A 22347-nucleotide genomic window follows, 5' to 3' on the forward strand; every position below is an offset into this window, starting at 1 on the left:
ACCCGGGATACCCTACGTGCACAGATCTTACGACAGCCAAGCATAACAATAATGTGACCACACGTTCTTGTGAAGTGGTTATTGTGCTTGCAGATTCTCTCTTAGTGATACGACGAGCGTCCTGAATCAGTCTGTCAACATTTTACTTGTGAAACTCGGTGGTTGCTGTCACAGGACGTCCAGCTCCTCGTCTGTCACGCAGGTCAGATGTTCCCGCCTCAGCATCTTTAAACATACTCGCCCATCGAAGCACAGTACTCACATCGGCGCAGTCACCATAAACTGCTTTCATTCTCTGATGAATCTCCTTTGGGGTGACGCATTCTGCTGCCAAGAATTCAATGACTGCATGTTGCTTAAATCGCATTGACCGACCATCTGCGCAGGACTCCATACTTCACACTATAACAACCCAACCGTTTAATGTTAAGGCTTCCCGCCAACTGGAGCTGTAGAGGCTACGGAACAAGCCAATACCTACCGCTTACCAATGCTGCCAGCTGTTGAAGAGTTACGAAGGTGGAGGCATTACTTTTCAGTCAACCCTCGTACAAAGGGTGTTCATTTTTACTAAAGACATCGAAATATCTCGAAAACTACACGTCGGATCAGAAAAAGTTATAAGTCCAATTTGTTTGTGTCGAAGGTGGACATCCAATGATACTACACTTGACCTCCCGTCCCACCCCGTACTTGCGTGGCGGGGGCGACTTTGAAATCTTCAATACGAACACCCGTTTTTCATTGCAGATTACTGTTCCACAGAAAAATATACATACATTTTGTCTGAAGCATTTTGTTCGTTGCGCATCAGAAGGCGCTGAAATCGGAGGAATAGAAATGGGTACACAGTCGTAATCTAAGACATGCTACTCATTGGCCCTTGAATATCCAATGGTATGTGGGACCCCACCTCCATGCTGTGTGGGTAGGAGAGGCCAGTATTTCATAACTTCTAATTGGGAACCCCATTCGCAACGCTGTATTCCTTCGACATATCGAAAAGGAGACTATTCGACTCGCCACTATGGCCATGGCTCGAAGCGAACGCTACTCTGCTTTTCCGATTAGAGTAAGTGTTCAAACGTAGTATCTCCATCGTCAGTACATTCTGTGGTCCGTTTTTCAAAAGAACGTACACAGGATAGAAGCATACCTTCAGGAATGTGAGCACAGGCAATTCTGATGTGGTCGACCATTTCTTCTACATCTATCTACATCTACATCCATACTCCGCAAGCCACCTGACGATGTGTGGCGGAGGGTACCTTGAGTACCTCTATCGGTTCTCCCTTCTATTCCAGTCTCGTACTGTTCGTGGAAAGAAGGATTGTCGGTATGCCTCTGTGTGGGCTCTAATCTCTCTGATTTTATCCTCATGGTCTCTTCGCGAGATATACGTAGGAGGGAGCAATATACTGCTTGACTCTTCGGTGAAGGTATGTTCTCGAAACTTTGACAAAAGCCCGTACCGAGCTACTGAGCGTCTCTCCTGCAGAGTCTTCCACTGGAGATTATCTATCATCTCCGTAACGCTTTCGCCATTACTAAATGATCCTGTAACGAAGTGCGCTGCTCTCCGTTGGATCTTCTCTATATCTTCTATCAACCCTATCTGGTACGGATCCCACACTGCTGAGCAGTATTCAAGCAGTGGGCGAACAAGCGTACTGTAACCTACTTCCTTTGTTTTCGGATTGCATTTCCTTAGGATTCTCCCAATGAATCTCAGTCTGGCATCTGCTTCACTGACGATCAACATTATATGATCATTCCATTTTAAATCACTCCTAATGCGTACTCCCAGATAATTTATGGAATTAACTGCTTCCAGTTGCTGACCTGCTATTTTGTAGCTAAATGATAAAGGATCTATCTTTCTGTGTATTCGCAGCACATTACACTTGTCTACATTGAGATTCAATTGTCATTCCCTGCACCATGCGTCAATTCGCTGCAGATCCTCCTGCATTCCAGTACAATTTTCCATTGTTACAACCTCTCGATACACCACAGCATCATCCGCAAAAAGCCTCAGTGAACTTCCGATGTCATCCACAAGGTCATTTATGTATGTTGTGAATAGCAACGGTCCTATGACACTCCCCTGCAGCACACCTGAAATCACTCTTACTTCGGAAGACTTCTCTCCATTGAGAATAACATGCTGCGTCCTGTTATCTAGGAACTCCTCAATCCAATCACACAATTGGTCTGATAGTCCATATGTTCTTACTTTGTTCATTAAACGACTGTGGGGAACTGTATCGAACGCCTTGCGGAAGTCAAGAAACACGGCATCTACCTGTGAACCCGTGTCTATGGCCCTCTGAGTATCGTGGACGAATAGCGCGAGCTGGGTTTCACATGACCGTCTTTTTCGAAACCCATGCTGATTCCTACAGAGTGGATTTCTTGTCTCCAGAAAAGTCATTGTACTCGAACACAATACGTGTTCCAAAATTCTACAACTGATCGACGTTAGAGATATAGGTCTATAGTTCTGCACATCTGTTCGACGTCCCTTCTTGAAAACGGGGATGACCTGTGCCCTTTTCCAATCCTTTGGAACGCTACGCTCTTCTAGAGACCTACGGTACACCGCTGCAAGAAGGGGGGCAAGTTCCTTCGCGTACTCTGTGTAAAATTGAACTGGTATCCCATCAGGTCCAGAGGCCTTTCCTCTTTTGAGCGATTTTAATTGTTTCTCTATCCCTCTGTCGTCTATTTCGATATCTACCATTTTGTCATCTGTGCGACAATCTAGAGAAGGAACTACAGTGCAATCTTCCTCTGTGAAACAACTTTGGAAAAAGACATTTAGTATTTCGGCCTTTAGTCTGTCATCCTCTGTTTCAGTACCATTTTGGTCACAGAGTGTCTGGACATTTTGTTTTGACCCACCTACCGCTTTGACATAAGACCAAAATTTCTTAGGATTTTCTGCCAAATCAGTACGTAGAACTTTACTTTCGAATTCATTGAACGCCTCTCGCATAGCCCTCCTCACACTACGGTCTGTTGGCACTTGCAAGTACACCTTATTTTTTAAATATCCCGATAGATAGAAATCCGACGACGTAAAATCCGGCGACCTAGAAGGTTAATTAATAGGGCCAACTCTGCCGATCCATCGACCAGCTTCAATAGCGTAATACGCTGGGTAATCGTCATGCCGAAACAATATGCGTTGTGGACCGTCTAGGGCAACATCCTGCAGTAGCACCGGTAGTTCCTGTTCCAAAAGTTCGAATCCTGCCTCGAGCATGGATGTTTGTGATGTCCTTAGGTTAGTAAGGATTAAGTAGTTCTAAGTTCTAGGGGACTGATGACCACAGATGTTAAGTCCCATAGTGCTCAGAGCCATTTGGACCCAGAAATCGGCAACACTCGTCGAGAAAAACAGCAAGATGCCAAAGCAAAATACCACTCTCGCCCTCAAGAACACACTTCGGATTCTCTCAGTCTTCTGCGTTGCACTAAGTATTTTCGTGGATCCCGAAGGACAACCTATTCCGCCCTGAAGAGCACACGACTTCTGCACCCACGAGGCCTCTGGCTGACTTGTCAATTTCGTGAGCTCCACGGAATTGTTCAACATTGAGACCTCGCAGAATCGGGAGCAGAATACAAGTACACTTACGTTCAGAACAACAGTACATGTACATTAGAATGCTCTTCAGAAATGATTAACATTTGAACCATGTCGACCGGCGGGTTCGAGGTCAACATCGGTATCGCTGCGAAATATCATCTGTGGCTCTCGTTGTATCAGTGTGACTTGAGCATAGGTGTAGGACGCCTCGCAGACGTATACTCGAAGCATACCGTCGAATCAATGGGTTTGAAAGAGGGTGCATTTTTGACATGAGAGTGTTACGGCGTAAAGTCAAGCAGTCGGAACCGAGCGAGCAGAGAGGGATAGCTAGGATTCAACACAGAGAATCTGACATATCCATCCAGGAAATTGCTGCGCATGCGGGACGAAGGGTTTCAGCAGTGCAACAGGTGTGTGCAAAATGGTCCACAGTAGACCGCTCCACCCATACCACCCCAAGCCCCTCTCCAGTGAAACCTTCCCGTCTCCTTTATACCTCTTTTGTTATTGATAACCTTCCATTTTACAATAACCTATGTAACCTTCCCTTAGGATTTCTATCTCTTGCTTAATAATAACAAATGAAATCTTCTCTTTGAAATTTATTCTGTTTCTCAACCTTCGCATACAAATTTAATTGCTGCTTATTAAAAGTGATTTTCTGATTATTTCGACGAAACATAGAATGTGTCGTCGTCGTGGCCCTCAGTCGTTATCTGCAATAACCCAAAAAACTGTTTCTTACCTTTTTTACTGTTACTGGATCGCCATCTAACTGCTAAATCGAACTGCATCATGAATATACTTACTCTGTTTTACTATACTCTATTAGCTGCTGGTGGGCTTTCATAATAAGTGGCTGTATTTATTACCAAAGCTGACGTTATCCTTTAATAGCAAAGCTGACGTTATTCTTTAATTAATTTGACTGAAGTTACGTAATTCATAGTTACACTTTTTCCTGACAACAATAAAATTTTTGCAAAGTTTTATGTTGGATAGTTTTTGGGATGGATTATAATCAGTAATGCAACATTGCTGGCAAAAATTAATTATATTCTGAAAACGCTCCTAATATTTACTGTTGGCAATGAAATGATTTTACAAACGTTCAAATGGGACTTACTTTTGACAATAATCTTACAACTAGCATTGCGCAAACATACCTTCAGTAGTCTTGAGTTTCTCAAAGAAAATAATTCAATAATGTTAGTTCCTCTTATGATAATAGTTAGTTAATGTCTCTGTACATCCGTTTATAATCTCTTGTAAATCATAGCTGGTGCCTGGCAGGCACACTGCTCCTCTCTACCTCTCGCTTCAGACCTGCTACCGACTCGCTTCACTACTCGCTTACTACTGACTTCCTACGAACGCTAAAGTGCGGTCTCTCCTGCCAACAATGCTTTCTGGTGCAGACAATCCCTGCTACCATTACAAAATGTATCAATGTGCGGTCTTTCCCACTCTTTTCTTGCAATGTATCCATACGCGGTCTCTCCCGCCCTTTTTAAAATTATATCAATTTGCGGTCTCTCTTGCCAACAATACTTTGGTGCAGACATTCCTTGCTACCACAATTATTTCCAACATGACTAATATTAATTATTCCTACTTAATCCTATTAATAAAATATAAACATCTTTCATAGATTCTGATTCGACAATAGACAATAGAAATATACGCGTCTTACAATAGAAAAGACTGACTCCTCTTCCGAATGGCATTGCAGGACAGATCTCCGTCCTCCTCAGCTCTGGCGCAACAGTGGGACAGTGGAACACATCGTACACTGTCAGGGGTGACAGTCCGTCGTCGCTTTTGTCGTTACGTGCGCGTCGTCCACTTCTCCGCCTACTTTTGGAGTATGTACAGAAACACGTTAGACGGCAATGGTGTATGGAACGACGTCACCGGAGACTGGAATGGCATCAGAGAGTGTTTTCGGACGGATACAGGTTCTCTTTGTTTGAAACTGATGGCCACATTTTGGTTCGCCACAGGCAGGGGGAGCAGCATCACAGTGACAGCATTTGCACAACAGGACACACAGCGCAAACTCAAGGCCTTATGGGGTACAACCACAAATTACAGTTGGTGCGCGTCCAGAGCATTGTGTCGAGTGTGACCTACGTGAATGACATCCTGCGACCCATAGCCATACTCTTTCAGCACAGCACTCCAGACGCCATTTTTCAGCAGGACAATGCACGACCACATCTAGCTACAGGAACACGTGCCTTCTTGGTGTCACATGATGTCAATCTTCGTCCTGGCCTACCAGATCACCAGGCATGTCGCCAGTCGAAAATGTGTGAGTGTACTGAAACGATGGGTGCAGTGCTGTGACTCAACGCGAACCACCTCAGTTGAACTGCGGAACCAAGTGAATGCAGCGTGGGTGGCTATACAACAGGATACCATTCGCGCCTTATGCTCGTCGGTGCCGTCACCTATGGCGCGAGATATCAGGCCCCATGGTGGACCCTGTGCCTGCTAGGCAACAGCAGACATGCTGACATGCTGAACCTAGGTGACCGAAACGCTAATCGTTTGTGCAGAACATACTAAAGTACATGTCCTGTGAATGTGAACGACCTGTCTCTAGTCGTTCAAGGCGTTCTGCTTTTTCTGAACATGAGAGTATTTTCTCCTTCTCGCTTATAGCGCCTCGGTAAGATATTGCTTCCTGGTACCACTTTTTGAAGGTCGTCGGGGGGGGGGGGGGGGGGGGGGGGGACACTGGCCATCGTGGGCAAATGCCTCTAATTTAATAATTTAAAATCAGTGTAGCTGATTCTAACCACAACCACTTAGGGCAATCAGAAACTGCTCGAGGTGACTACACTCGCGAACACAGCTAGCAAACGTGGGCGGTAAGAAAGGGATTTTCTATAGCACGTATCATGCGGAACAGTGCGTGAGCCGCCTGTATCTCCTAACAGTCATTATCTCACGCAACATACGACAGAGTGGTGTAACGACACACATGCGACAGTGAGTGCATTGTCCTAGTAATCCGACGAATATTGATTACAAAACTCTGATAACGAATCCATCATCCGTTGATAACAAAGTCTTTATCTCTTATGTCATAATGAAAATACATTAGTGGACCCATGTCACCTTTACTTTGACGATTATGTAATCCGTGTATCGTAGTCCAAATGAGACGTTTCGAGAAAGGTGTCAGGTGTCAAACTTGACACGAGAAGAGGGAACTGAGCATCTAATTATCTCGCTCGGGGATCTAATGTAAGAGCAAAGTGCTTGCGACATACTCGATTTTTACTTCTCCAGAATTTGGAACAGACTCCCGTCACCCACCTACAATTTACATAATTTATTGTTTCCTTATTTATAAAATAACAGTTTGTTAATAAATATTCATGTACTGGTCCAACGTTTTGAGGAGATTTGGAGAACTGCGATGATACCAACTGAATGGCAGTCAGCGTTAATCCATCCTCTACACGAAAAAGGCGATCAAAAGATTGTCAGTAACTATAGGGGCATCTCATTAGTATCTGTTCCATGTAAGATTCTCTCCAAAGCGATAGAGAACAGAATAGAAGGTCATCTTCACCAACTGACTGGGGAATATCAAGCTGGTTTCCGAAAGGGCCGTTCTTGCCCAGAACAGATCTTTAACTTGAAGAACATCATCAGGTGACAAAAAAAAAAAAAAAAAAAAAACTGGAGGAAATAAATAAGTGGTCGTGTTTCTTGATTTTCAGAAGGCATATGACTCCATCGATCGACAGGAATTAATGAATATTTTGGAAGGGTTTGGGGTAGATGGCACATCAAGAAAGCTGATCAAACAAACTCTCACTAACACAGTGTCAAAAATAAAATTTATGGGTGAGATATCAGAACCCTTTACAATCATAACGGGCGGAGGACAAGGACATGGGCTATCCCCACTCCTTTTCAACTGCGTCTTGGAAAAGGTTATTCGAGAGAGGAGAAAGTTGTTAGCCCAAGAAGAAACGAATGAAGAGCAGTACAGACTTGGTCCTAAGAACAAAGGGGCGTACATTGACTGCCTTTGCGGATGACCTGGCCATTTTTGCTAACAACATAGAGCCAGCAGTGAACAATATCAATAGGCTGTTAGAAATTGATGAAAAAGTTGGACTCCAGATCTCTATTCAAAAACCAAAATATATGACCAACATCTGTGATGGACCTGAATGGATGATTACCAAAATTGGACGAGGTAAGAATTTCAGGTATCTCGGTGAAGTCATCCAGGAGAATGGATTATAATAAGAAGCAATTAATGCCAGGATAAGGAAGTTGGACCAAGCATACCAACTGACAAAGAATACCTATAACAAAAACTCTATGACTATTGGGGCCAAGTTCCGACGCTATAATACAGTTGTAAAACCTAAGGGCTTATATGCGCCCGAAACTTTGACCATGAATAGACAAGGTCAAGCTGAGCGGCTGGAGAAGCGAGAGCGTAGGATATTAAGGAAAATCCTAGGTAATAGATGGGTTGATTGACAATGGTTAATGAGAGCAAATGAGGACTTGTACAGCAAGACAGAACCTATCGCAGCATCCATTAAGAAGAGACGATTGCTATTTTACTGTCATCTCATGAGGATGGACGGTGACCGACTGACTGAAAGAATATGGAGTTTCATCCAATCTAAGAAAACAAGGGCAAGATGGTTCAAAGAATGTGAAAATGATCTTAGGCAGATTGGTATCTCAGAAAGAGAAATTCTGACAGGAACAAATTTAGAAGATTGGTGAACAATTACCAAGGTTTTAAAATGGCATCAACGTCCAAAAGACGAAGCGGAACATTATCCGAAGAGCATAAATAGTCAATTCTTGGTGGGCTCAGAAGATACTGGCAGGAAGTCAAAGCTGCAACAAGAACAAGACCTAGAAACTAAAATGAAATTGGTTGTTACCACGCAGTCCATAGATGCTCAAATCGATAATTAAAAAAAAAAATCATAGTGGATGACCATTGACTGCGAAAACTGACAGGTGTGAAAGTATACGATAATAGTAAAAACATTCCAGTAAAGCTGTGTCCTCGAGCAAGAAGTTTCCGAGGTAATGGCGGATGTCCCGCAAAAGCCTCGGTTGTGGTGTCACTGCTCTTGGGTTGCTTTCGTATCCTTTCAGCTGTGTCTTTTCCACTTCTAATTATGGTACACCCTGTATACAAATTTTGCACTTCGTCGCCTCTGGGACTCCACTCAGCTCAATGGCTCAAGCAGCCGCTTGTGTCGCTAGGGCCTTAAATCAGCCATGGTAGCATGCCACAAATTATGATTAACATGCAAGGCTGCAACCATATTACATAAAAAACAAAAATAAAATAAAATAGTGAAATCCTCAACAAGGTGGAAAGGCTTTTTATTAGAACTGCCGAGAATTCTTCCATGGCCGTGGTCCATGGAACTCTTCTATCCATGACGTTTCGTCCAAAGTTACGTTGGACATCTTCGGAGGTGCTCCTTGTTAGGTTGGTGCACAAGTTCATAGCATTTTTGTTTCGCATGTTGATACTACTAGTTCACTGCTACCATTTCAGTTTACATATTCTCATTTTGTCGTATGGAGATAGTGATTGGAGCTCTGGACGCCAGAAGATGGAGTGCCAAGTGGAGAAATAGGAACCTTTCCGACATATTCATCTGTTTGAGTTCAGTAGGGGGTTGACAGCAGCGGATGCAGCTAGAAACATTTGCGCCATATTTGGGGATAATATCGTTGGACAGAGCACGGCAAGAAAATGTTTTTCTGGTTTGAAGGACTATCGTTTTGACATTAGTGAGTCTCCAAGTCCACGAAGACCTTCGGTGTTTGATGAAAACCGCTTAAACGCATTAATCCACGATGATTGGCGCCAGCGTATTTGAGGACAGGCAGATGTGATGAACGGTGCTCATTCCACCATCGTGCTACATTTGTATGCAATGTGGATTGTTAAAAAATCGGGTGTATGGATTCAGAATGCTTAAAGCCAAAATGACAAAAATCAGTTGGTGGTCATACGTACACCTCTGCTTGCTCTCTGCACAGCACCGACCATACCTATCCTGTATGGCTACTAGTGGCGAGCAATGTGTCTCCATGTTAACGTAAGGAAAGGAGAGGAATGGTTGAGCCCAAACAAAACAGCAATACTCATCTCAAAGACCTGTGCGCATCAACAAAAGATTACGTTATGCACCTGGTGCAACAGCGATGGGGTAGTGTACTATGAATTGCTTCCCCGAGGTGTTGAAACCTGCCCTTAGAAAAATTTATAAAGGACAGTGCTGGAAAACCTCTTACGTTATTTGATTTTCAAACAGCTGAGCAAAACTGAACGTACTCAGACGTTTCTCTCTTTACTTATTCTGATCAACACTAAACTGACACACAATATTTTTAGCGCAACGCAATCTGACTTTCAATAAAAGAATGGCACTGACTAACAAAAAACTATACCTTTCATGAATCACTTACCTCACAAAAATCTTCGTTACTCGAACTACTGCAAAACAGCGAGCGCCACTACTGCCAGCTAAATAAAAGATTCCAACTACGGAAGGCACTAACTACTGATAGGCATAGTTGGCAAATGAAAGATTTTGATAGAGAACAAACAATGTATTTACCTTAATAATGTTCAAAAGTCATCATATATATATATATATATGAGTTCATTACATCCAGTATTGCATATTTACTCTTTCTGATGGACACACGTCCAGATCGTGTGCTCTCGAAATTCTGCCATCTCTCTCCCCACATCCATTACTGCGCAACGCTACGCATTGTTCACATCCAACTGCCCAACACTATAATAGCGAATATTCCAACAATGCAAACCAACCACAGACTGCACAAAGCACAGTCTGTGATTTTCATACAGAGTGGCGTTACCAACATAAAAACCTAAACAGCCTACTTACAGTGTAACCACCACTGCTGACATTTATTGTCAACAACTGAGACGTCTTGCAGACACAGTCCAAGAACAATATCCAGGAAGACTGCGTGAAGCGATGCTGCTCCACGATAACACCCGCCCACATTCAGTTAAACTGACTGGAAACACTGTAAAGGTGCTGGGTTCGAAAGTCGTTCCAGACCCATGTTATTCACTTGGTCTTGCGTCCTCAGATGTTCATCTTTTCCGCTCTGCATCGAACAACCTTCAAGTAACTTCCTTACTGGATGAACAAACATTGCGTGGAGCCGAATTTTTGAACACAGTCAGTAGATCTGGAGACGACACTCGTAACTATAAGGTCCTTTTGCAGCAAAATGGCGTAGTTTAATGGTTAGCATACAAAGTGCTGTACAAAAAGTCGAAGGCTCGAAACTCGTGAAATACAGCGACATTTTTTATTTTTCTAGATCTAATCAAAAGAGTTCGATTATCGTTTTTATTCAATTAATTGATTCAAATGCAGTTTCGTTTACTTCTGATACTTTTCCACGTCATTATGGTCATTGCATTGACTTAATTTGTTGTTATTTGTCTTCCTGTCTTTCTTTTTCCGTTTGGAATCTGCTTTTGTTGCCTATAAACTCCAGCCTAGTGTCAAAGATAACTGTTCATCGATTGGTGACACGGCATCCTGTGTAGCTAGTGTGAGGACAATTTCAGGTAACTAGTAACAGAAAGAAATTAAACTTCGCTTTTACCGCAAAAATGGAAATTTTGCTGTAGAAGATGGCTACGCAACTAAACATACTATGAAATTTTTCTGTCTTTAGTTTTCTAGTGGAGGTCAGCCTTAAATGCTGCGAACAAAGCGATCGTGGTTTTAGTTCTGCTGCACATTGTGTGTGATGTCCTTAGGTTAGTTAGGTTTAAGTAGTTCTAAGTTCTAGGGGACTGACGACCTCAGCAGTTAAGTCCCATTGTGATCAGAGCTATTTTTGATATTGCTTCCCGCAATTTACTTGATGCACGATGTACTAACTTCCAGGAGCTGGGCTGAAATGCAGCACGCATTGTGTCAACACGTTCTTGAGACACAGGAGGACGTCAACTTCGAGGAGAGTCTTTGACACTGCCTGTCTCTTTAAAGTTTTTGAACATGCTCTTTGTGCTTGTTTCTGTCAGCGGTGCTCTCTCATACTGGAGTCAATAACCCCACAGTACCATTGTCACAGTTTTGGATTCTGCATACCAGATGACACATTACGACTTCGCGTGGCCTGCCGCCATTTTGATGCACTCCCAGTGAAATCTGCAACAAAGAACAAGGGGGGAAAAAACTTTGAAAGCAGCACAGTAGACCGCTCCACCCATACCACCCCAAGCCCCTCTCCAGTGAAACCTTCCCGTCTCCTTTATACCTCTTTTGTTATTGATAACCTTCCATTTTACAATAACCTATGTAACCTTCCCTTAGGATTTCTATCTCTTGCTTAATAATAACAAATGAAATCTTCTCTTTGAAATTTATTCTGTTTCTCAACCTTCGCATACAAATTTAATTGCTGCTTATTAAAAGTGATTTTCTGATTATTTCGACGAAACATAGAATGTGTCGTCGTCGTGGCCCTCAGTCGTTATCTGCAATAACCCAAAAAACTGTTTCTTACCTTTTTTACTGTTACTGGATCGCCATTTTGAACATGCTCTTTGTGCTTGTTTCTGTCAGCGGTGCTCTCTCATACTGGAGTCAATAACCCCACAGTACCATTGTCACAGTTTTGGATTCTGCATACCAGATGACACATTACGACTTCGCGTGGCCTGCCGCCATTTTGATGCACTCCCAGTGAAATCTGCAACAAAGAACAAGGGGGGAAAAAACTTTGAAAGCAGCACAGTAGACCGCTCCACCCATACCACCCCAAGCCCCTCTCCAGTGAAACCTTCCCGTCTCCTTTATACCTCTTTTGTTATTGATAACCTTCCATTTTACAATAACCTATGTAACCTTCCCTTAGGATTTCTATCTCTTGCTTAATAATAACAAATGAAATCTTCTCTTTGAAATTTATTCTGTTTCTCAACCTTCGCATACAAATTTAATTGCTGCTTATTAAAAGTGATTTTCTGATTATTTCGACGAAACATAGAATGTGTCGTCGTCGTGGCCCTCAGTCGTTATCTGCAATAACCCAAAAAACTGTTTCTTACCTTTTTTACTGTTACTGGATCGCCATCTAACTGCTAAATCGAACTGCATCATGAATATACTTACTCTGTTTTACTATACTCTATTAGCTGCTGGTGGGCTTTCATAATAAGTGGCTGTATTTATTACCAAAGCTGACGTTATCCTTTAATAGCAAAGCTGACGTTATTCTTTAATTAATTTGACTGAAGTTACGTAATTCATAGTTACACTTTTTCCTGACAACAATAAAATTTTTGCAAAGTTTTATGTTGGATAGTTTTTGGGATGGATTATAATCAGTAATGCAACATTGCTGGCAAAAATTAATTATATTCTGAAAACGCTCCTAATATTTACTGTTGGCAATGAAATGATTTTACAAACGTTCAAATGGGACTTACTTTTGACAATAATCTTACAACTAGCATTGCGCAAACATACCTTCAGTAGTCTTGAGTTTCTCAAAGAAAATAATTCAATAATGTTAGTTCCTCTTATGATAATAGTTAGTTAATGTCTCTGTACATCCGTTTATAATCTCTTGTAAATCATAGCTGGTGCCTGGCAGGCACACTGCTCCTCTCTACCTCTCGCTTCAGACCTGCTACCGACTCGCTTCACTACTCGCTTACTACTGACTTCCTACGAACGCTAAAGTGCGGTCTCTCCTGCCAACAATGCTTTCTGGTGCAGACAATCCCTGCTACCATTACAAAATGTATCAATGTGCGGTCTTTCCCACTCTTTTCTTGCAATGTATCCATACGCGGTCTCTCCCGCCCTTTTTAAAATTATATCAATTTGCGGTCTCTCTTGCCAACAATACTTTGGTGCAGACATTCCTTGCTACCACAATTATTTCCAACATGACTAATATTAATTATTCCTACTTAATCCTATTAATAAAATATAAACATCTTTCATAGATTCTGATTCGACAATAGACAATAGAAATATACGCGTCTTACAATAGAAAAGACTGACTCCTCTTCCGAATGGCATTGCAGGACAGATCTCCGTCCTCCTCAGCTCTGGCGCAACAGTGGGACAGTGGAACACATCGTACACTGTCAGGGGTGACAGTCCGTCGTCGCTTTTGTCGTTACGTGCGCGTCGTCCACTTCTCCGCCTACTTTTGGAGTATGTACAGAAACACGTTAGACGGCAATGGTGTATGGAACGACGTCACCGGAGACTGGAATGGCATCAGAGAGTGTTTTCGGACGGATACAGGTTCTCTTTGTTTGAAACTGATGGCCACATTTTGGTTCGCCACAGGCAGGGGGAGCAGCATCACAGTGACAGCATTTGCACAACAGGACACACAGCGCAAACTCAAGGCCTTATGGGGTACAACCACAAATTACAGTTGGTGCGCGTCCAGAGCATTGTGTCGAGTGTGACCTACGTGAATGACATCCTGCGACCCATAGCCATACTCTTTCAGCACAGCACTCCAGACGCCATTTTTCAGCAGGACAATGCACGACCACATCTAGCTACAGGAACACGTGCCTTCTTGGTGTCACATGATGTCAATCTTCGTCCTGGCCTACCAGATCACCAGGCATGTCGCCAGTCGAAAATGTGTGAGTGTACTGAAACGATGGGTGCAGTGCTGTGACTCAACGCGAACCACCTCAGTTGAACTGCGGAACCAAGTGAATGCAGCGTGGGTGGCTATACAACAGGATACCATTCGCGCCTTATGCTCGTCGGTGCCGTCACCTATGGCGCGAGATATCAGGCCCCATGGTGGACCCTGTGCCTGCTAGGCAACAGCAGACATGCTGACATGCTGAACCTAGGTGACCGAAACGCTAATCGTTTGTGCAGAACATACTAAAGTACATGTCCTGTGAATGTGAACGACCTGTCTCTAGTCGTTCAAGGCGTTCTGCTTTTTCTGAACATGAGAGTATTTTCTCCTTCTCGCTTATAGCGCCTCGGTAAGATATTGCTTCCTGGTACCACTTTTTGAAGGTCGTCGGGGGGGGGGGGGGGGGGGACACTGGCCATCGTGGGCAAATGCCTCTAATTTAATAATTTAAAATCAGTGTAGCTGATTCTAACCACAACCACTTAGGGCAATCAGAAACTGCTCGAGGTGACTACACTCGCGAACACAGCTAGCAAACGTGGGCGGTAAGAAAGGGATTTTCTATAGCACGTATCATGCGGAACAGTGCGTGAGCCGCCTGTATCTCCTAACAGTCATTATCTCACGCAACATACGACAGAGTGGTGTAACGACACACATGCGACAGTGAGTGCATTGTCCTAGTAATCCGACGAATATTGATTACAAAACTCTGATAACGAATCCATCATCCGTTGATAACAAAGTCTTTATCTCTTATGTCATAATGAAAATACATTAGTGGACCCATGTCACCTTTACTTTGACGATTATGTAATCCGTGTATCGTAGTCCAAATGAGACGTTTCGAGAAAGGTGTCAGGTGTCAAACTTGACACGAGAAGAGGGAACTGAGCATCTAATTATCTCGCTCGGGGATCTAATGTAAGAGCAAAGTGCTTGCGACATACTCGATTTTTACTTCTCCAGAATTTGGAACAGACTCCCGTCACCCACCTACAATTTACATAATTTATTGTTTCCTTATTTATAAAATAACAGTTTGTTAATAAATATTCATGTACTGGTCCAACGTTTTGAGGAGATTTGGAGAACTGCGATGATACCAACTGAATGGCAGTCAGCGTTAATCCATCCTCTACACGAAAAAGGCGATCAAAAGATTGTCAGTAACTATAGGGGCATCTCATTAGTATCTGTTCCATGTAAGATTCTCTCCAAAGCGATAGAGAACAGAATAGAAGGTCATCTTCACCAACTGACTGGGGAATATCAAGCTGGTTTCCGAAAGGGCCGTTCTTGCCCAGAACAGATCTTTAACTTGAAGAACATCATCAGGTGACAAAAAAAAAAAAAAAAAAAAACTGGAGGAAATAAATAAGTGGTCGTGTTTCTTGATTTTCAGAAGGCATATGACTCCATCGATCGACAGGAATTAATGAATATTTTGGAAGGGTTTGGGGTAGATGGCACATCAAGAAAGCTGATCAAACAAACTCTCACTAACACAGTGTCAAAAATAAAATTTATGGGTGAGATATCAGAACCCTTTACAATCATAACGGGCGGAGGACAAGGACATGGGCTATCCCCACTCCTTTTCAACTGCGTCTTGGAAAAGGTTATTCGAGAGAGGAGAAAGTTGTTAGCCCAAGAAGAAACGAATGAAGAGCAGTACAGACTTGGTCCTAAGAACAAAGGGGCGTACATTGACTGCCTTTGCGGATGACCTGGCCATTTTTGCTAACAACATAGAGCCAGCAGTGAACAATATCAATAGGCTGTTAGAAATTGATGAAAAAGTTGGACTCCAGATCTCTATTCAAAAACCAAAATATATGACCAACATCTGTGATGGACCTGAATGGATGATTACCAAAATTGGACGAGGTAAGAATTTCAGGTATCTCGGTGAAGTCATCCAGGAGAATGGATTATAATAAGAAGCAATTAATGCCAGGATAAGGAAGTTGGACCAAGCATACCAACTGACAAAGAATACCTGTAACAAAAACTCTATGACTATTGGGGCCAAGTTCCGACGCTATAATACAGTTGTAAAACCTAAGGGCTTATATGCGCCCGAAACTTTGACCATGAATAGACAAGGTCAAGCTGAGCGGCTGGAGAAGCGAGAGCGTAGGATATTAAGGAAAATCCTAGGTAATAGATGGGTTGATTGACAATGGTTAATGAGAGCAAATGAGGACTTGTACAGCAAGACAGAACCTATCGCAGCATCCATTAAGAAGAGACGATTGCTATTTTACTGTCATCTCATGAGGATGGACGGTGACCGACTGACTGAAAGAATATGGAGTTTCATCCAATCTAAGAAAACAAGGGCAAGATGGTTCAAAGAATGTGAAAATGATCTTAGGCAGATTGGTATCTCAGAAAGAGAAATTCTGACAGGAACAAATTTAGAAGATTGGTGAACAATTACCAAGGTTTTAAAATGGCATCAACGTCCAAAAGACGAAGCGGAACATTATCCGAAGAGCATAAATAGTCAATTCTTGGTGGGCTCAGAAGATACTGTCAGGAAGTCAAAGCTGCAACAAGAACAAGACCTAGAAACTAAAATGAAATTGGTTGTTACCACGCAGTCCATAGATGCTCAAATCGATAATTTAAAAAAAAAATCATAGTGGATGACCATTGACTGCGAAAACTGACAGGTGTGAAAGTATACGATAATAGTAAAAACATTCCAGTAAAGCTGTGTCCTCGAGCAAGAAGTTTCCGAGGTAATGGCGGATGTCCCGCAAAAGCCTCGGTTGTGGTGTCACTGCTCTTGGGTTGCTTTCGTATCCTTTCAGCTGTGTCTTTTCCACTTCTAATTATGGTACACCCTGTATACAAATTTTGCACTTCGTCGCCTCTGGGACTCCACTCAGCTCAATGGCTCAAGCAGCCGCTTGTGTCGCTAGGGCCTTAAATCAGCCATGGTAGCATGCCACAAATTATGATTAACATGCAAGGCTGCAACCATATTACATAAAAAACAAAAATAAAATAAAATAGTGAAATCCTCAACAAGGTGGAAAGGCTTTTTATTAGAACTGCCGAGAATTCTTCCATGGCCGTGGTCCATGGAACTCTTCTATCCATGACGTTTCGTCCAAAGTTACGTTGGACATCTTCGGAGGTGCTCCTTGTTAGGTTGGTGCACAAGTTCATAGCATTTTTGTTTCGCATGTTGATACTACTAGTTCACTGCTACCATTTCAGTTTACATATTCTCATTTTGTCGTATGGAGATAGTGATTGGAGCTCTGGACGCCAGAAGATGGAGTGCCAAGTGGAGAAATAGGAACCTTTCCGACATATTCATCTGTTTGAGTTCAGTAGGGGGTTGACAGCAGCGGATGCAGCTAGAAACATTTGCGCCATATTTGGGGATAATATCGTTGGACAGAGCACGGCAAGAAAATGTTTTTCTGGTTTGAAGGACTATCGTTTTGACATTAGTGAGTCTCCAAGTCCACGAAGACCTTCGGTGTTTGATGAAAACCGCTTAAACGCATTAATCCACGATGATTGGCGCCAGCGTATTTGAGGACAGGCAGATGTGATGAACGGTGCTCATTCCACCATCGTGCTACATTTGTATGCAATGTGGATTGTTAAAAAATCGGGTGTATGGATTCAGAATGCTTAAAGCCAAAATGACAAAAATCAGTTGGTGGTCATACGTACACCTCTGCTTGCTCTCTGCACAGCACCGACCATACCTATCCTGTATGGCTACTAGTGGCGAGCAATGTGTCTCCATGTTAACGTAAGGAAAGGAGAGGAATGGTTGAGCCCAAACAAAACAGCAATACTCATCTCAAAGACCTGTGCGCATCAACAAAAGATTACGTTATGCACCTGGTGCAACAGCGATGGGGTAGTGTACTATGAATTGCTTCCCCGAGGTGTTGAAACCTGCCCTTAGAAAAATTTATAAAGGACAGTGCTGGAAAACCTCTTACGTTATTTGATTTTCAAACAGCTGAGCAAAACTGAACGTACTCAGACGTTTCTCTCTTTACTTATTCTGATCAACACTAAACTGACACACAATATTTTTAGCGCAACGCAATCTGACTTTCAATAAAAGAATGGCACTGACTAACAAAAAACTATACCTTTCATGAATCACTTACCTCACAAAAATCTTCGTTACTCGAACTACTGCAAAACAGCGAGCGCCACTACTGCCAGCTAAATAAAAGATTCCAACTACGGAAGGCACTAACTACTGATAGGCATAGTTGGCAAATGAAAGATTTTGATAGAGAACAAACAATGTATTTACCTTAATAATGTTCAAAAGTCATCATATATATATATATATATGAGTTCATTACATCCAGTATTGCATATTTACTCTTTCTGATGGACACACGTCCAGATCGTGTGCTCTCGAAATTCTGCCATCTCTCTCCCCACATCCATTACTGCGCAACGCTACGCATTGTTCACATCCAACTGCCCAACACTATAATAGCGAATATTCCAACAATGCAAACCAACCACAGACTGCACAAAGCACAGTCTGTGATTTTCATACAGAGTGGCGTTACCAACATAAAAACCTAAACAGCCTACTTACAGTGTAACCACCACTGCTGACATTTATTGTCAACAACTGAGACGTCTTGCAGACACAGTCCAAGAACAATATCCAGGAAGACTGCGTGAAGCGATGCTGCTCCACGATAACACCCGCCCACATTCAGTTAAACTGACTGGAAACACTGTAAAGGTGCTGGGTTCGAAAGTCGTTCCAGACCCATGTTATTCACTTGGTCTTGCGTCCTCAGATGTTCATCTTTTCCGCTCTGCATCGAACAACCTTCAAGTAACTTCCTTACTGGATGAACAAACATTGCGTGGAGCCGAATTTTTGAACACAGTCAGTAGATCTGGAGACGACACTCGTAACTATAAGGTCCTTTTGCAGCAAAATGGCGTAGTTTAATGGTTAGCATACAAAGTGCTGTACAAAAAGTCGAAGGCTCGAAACTCGTGAAATACAGCGACATTTTTTATTTTTCTAGATCTAATCAAAAGAGTTCGATTATCGTTTTTATTCAATTAATTGATTCAAATGCAGTTTCGTTTACTTCTGATACTTTTCCACGTCATTATGGTCATTGCATTGACTTAATTTGTTGTTATTTGTCTTCCTGTCTTTCTTTTTCCGTTTGGAATCTGCTTTTGTTGCCTATAAACTCCAGCCTAGTGTCAAAGATAACTGTTCATCGATTGGTGACACGGCATCCTGTGTAGCTAGTGTGAGGACAATTTCAGGTAACTAGTAACAGAAAGAAATTAAACTTCGCTTTTACCGCAAAAATGGAAATTTTGCTGTAGAAGATGGCTACGCAACTAAACATACTATGAAATTTTTCTGTCTTTAGTTTTCTAGTGGAGGTCAGCCTTAAATGCTGCGAACAAAGCGATCGTGGTTTTAGTTCTGCTGCACATTGTGTGTGATGTCCTTAGGTTAGTTAGGTTTAAGTAGTTCTAAGTTCTAGGGGACTGACGACCTCAGCAGTTAAGTCCCATTGTGATCAGAGCTATTTTTGATATTGCTTCCCGCAATTTACTTGATGCACGATGTACTAACTTCCAGGAGCTGGGCTGAAATGCAGCACGCATTGTGTCAACACGTTCTTGAGACACAGGAGGACGTCAACTTCGAGGAGAGTCTTTGACACTGCCTGTCTCTTTAAAGTTTTTGAACATGCTCTTTGTGCTTGTTTCTGTCAGCGGTGCTCTCTCATACTGGAGTCAATAACCCCACAGTACCATTGTCACAGTTTTGGATTCTGCATACCAGATGACACATTACGACTTCGCGTGGCCTGCCGCCATTTTGATGCACTCCCAGTGAAATCTGCAACAAAGAACAAGGGGGGAAAAAACTTTGAAAGCAGCTAAATGTCTTACAATAAACCACGATTCACTGTCTCTAACAGTTCAAATGGTTCAAATGGCTCTGAGCACTATGGGACTTAACTGTTGAGGTAATCAGTCCCCTAGAACTTATAACTACTTAAACCTAACTAACCTAAGGACACCACACACATACATGTCCGAGGCAGGATTCGAACCTGCGTCCGTAGCAGTCGCGCGGTTCCGGACTGTGCGCCTAGAACCGCGAGACCATCTCTAACAGTTTCGAATATACGATTTTGTTTTAATGAAAGCGGTATATAGCAGACACCCTGCATATCGTCATTACGTTCCGAATGAGTAATAACAGTGTATTAAACAATAATAATCATTATTCTCGATCACTTATAATTCAAAAATAAGGAAAAATCGTAATTTTGACACTTTTAACGAGAAAGTAAAACTGCGGAAATCCGGAGACAGCGCAGGCATACAGGCTGTTCGGAAATACAAATTTCTAGGGCTTCCAGAGGTGAGTAGATGATATTTTGAATTGGAACCCATGTCCGGAAAGGCACCGTTTCCTTGATATAGCCGTTTGAAAAGTTGTTCGCTGGGCAGACGTGCAATAAGATAGTCACGAGAGGGGGAGGGGGTGGTTGCGTCATTTGACCTCCACCCTGCCTCTTTGGCCAGGTTCGTGCCTCACTGACGTGTCTGTATGTGTTGGAGCACCTCGGTTGAGTACACATTTGTAGAAAACACCGACACGATTCTTCTGAATGGCGGAGTTCACGGTAATGGAAGAGCTGCTCGTCGCCTTTATCAAGATAGCTCTCCACAACGTCCGACTCCGTCGCATACTCTTTTCGTCATAATTACACAACGGCTTCCAGAAACAATAGCTCCACTGTCAGCAGGCGTGAGTGTGGTGCTCCAAGGAGACGGCGCAAATCCAAACTGGAACAGGCCGTACTGCATCATGTCGAAGAGGACTCGTCAGCGAGTACACGAGCAATTTTTCTGGCTATTAAGGAGTGCAGTCTACCAAGTGTACCGAATCTTGCCTAACCAATTACTTTAAAACGGTCGCTGTGAAACCTTATGAGACTTAACTGCTAAGGTCATCAGTCCCTAAGCTTACACACTATTTCACCTAAATAATCCTAAGGACAATCACACACACCCATGCCCGAGGGAGGACTCGAACCTCCGCCGGGACCAGTCACACAGTCCATGACTGCAGCGCCCTAGACCGCTCGACTAATCCCGCGCGGCAACGGTACGTTTCCGGACATGGGTTCCAATTCAAAATATTATCTGCTCACTCCCCTCTGCAAGCCCTAGAAGTTTCTAACGAGAATTTCCGAACACGCTGTATGTCCGTAAACTGAAGTGGGGTTTAGGTCCGGCGAACGCGAAGGGTAGGCAGTTGGGAAAACACTGCGCCTCTTCAGAACCATCTGTCGTGGAATCTGTTCTTGGGAAGACGACGGCCATTTTGCGTCTTTTCTCTCAATTCTGCTAGCTCTGACTACAAGTTTTCCTTATTGCTTTGTTTGTTGCTATGGACAATATTGTCATAAAGCATGCTACACATCAGTGCGTCGAACTACATGGGCTGAAGATGTGTGTGTGTGTGTGTGTGTGTGTGTGTGTGTGTGTGTGTGTGTGGATGCGTATGATAAAGTAAGTTTGAGTTGCGAGAAATATACGGAATGTACTCTAATACCGTGTTCATGTATCTAGAGCACCATCAATACAGTATATGTACTATGCAAACCTTTTATGTATGTGAGAGCAGCTTTCAGGAAAGGAAAAAAAAAACACAAGTGCAAGAAAACTAAGCTCATAAGCGTGCCGTGGGAAAACAGTACGGTGAGGTGCTGCACAGCAAAGGTGGACGATGTCCCATCGCCTGCATCGTTCCTATCTCTGTGATTCCCTACTGTTCAGAAGTCTATAATCAGGAGCGGTCGCGGCTGCAGACCCGGGTCCAGATCTAAGAGAATGAAGTAAATGACACAGGAATGACCTGGCGGAAAATGGAGGAGCGCCGCCGTGCTTTTTCCCCCCTTGTTACTGGAGCACAATTACCCGCGGTGAGACAGCACATCGCCAGGGGTTTGGCGGCCGCGGGCCGTGCCGGA

Source organism: Schistocerca americana, chromosome 5 (assembly GCF_021461395.2).
Source record: "Schistocerca americana isolate TAMUIC-IGC-003095 chromosome 5, iqSchAmer2.1, whole genome shotgun sequence".
Taxonomy (NCBI): Eukaryota; Metazoa; Arthropoda; class Insecta; order Orthoptera; family Acrididae; genus Schistocerca; species Schistocerca americana.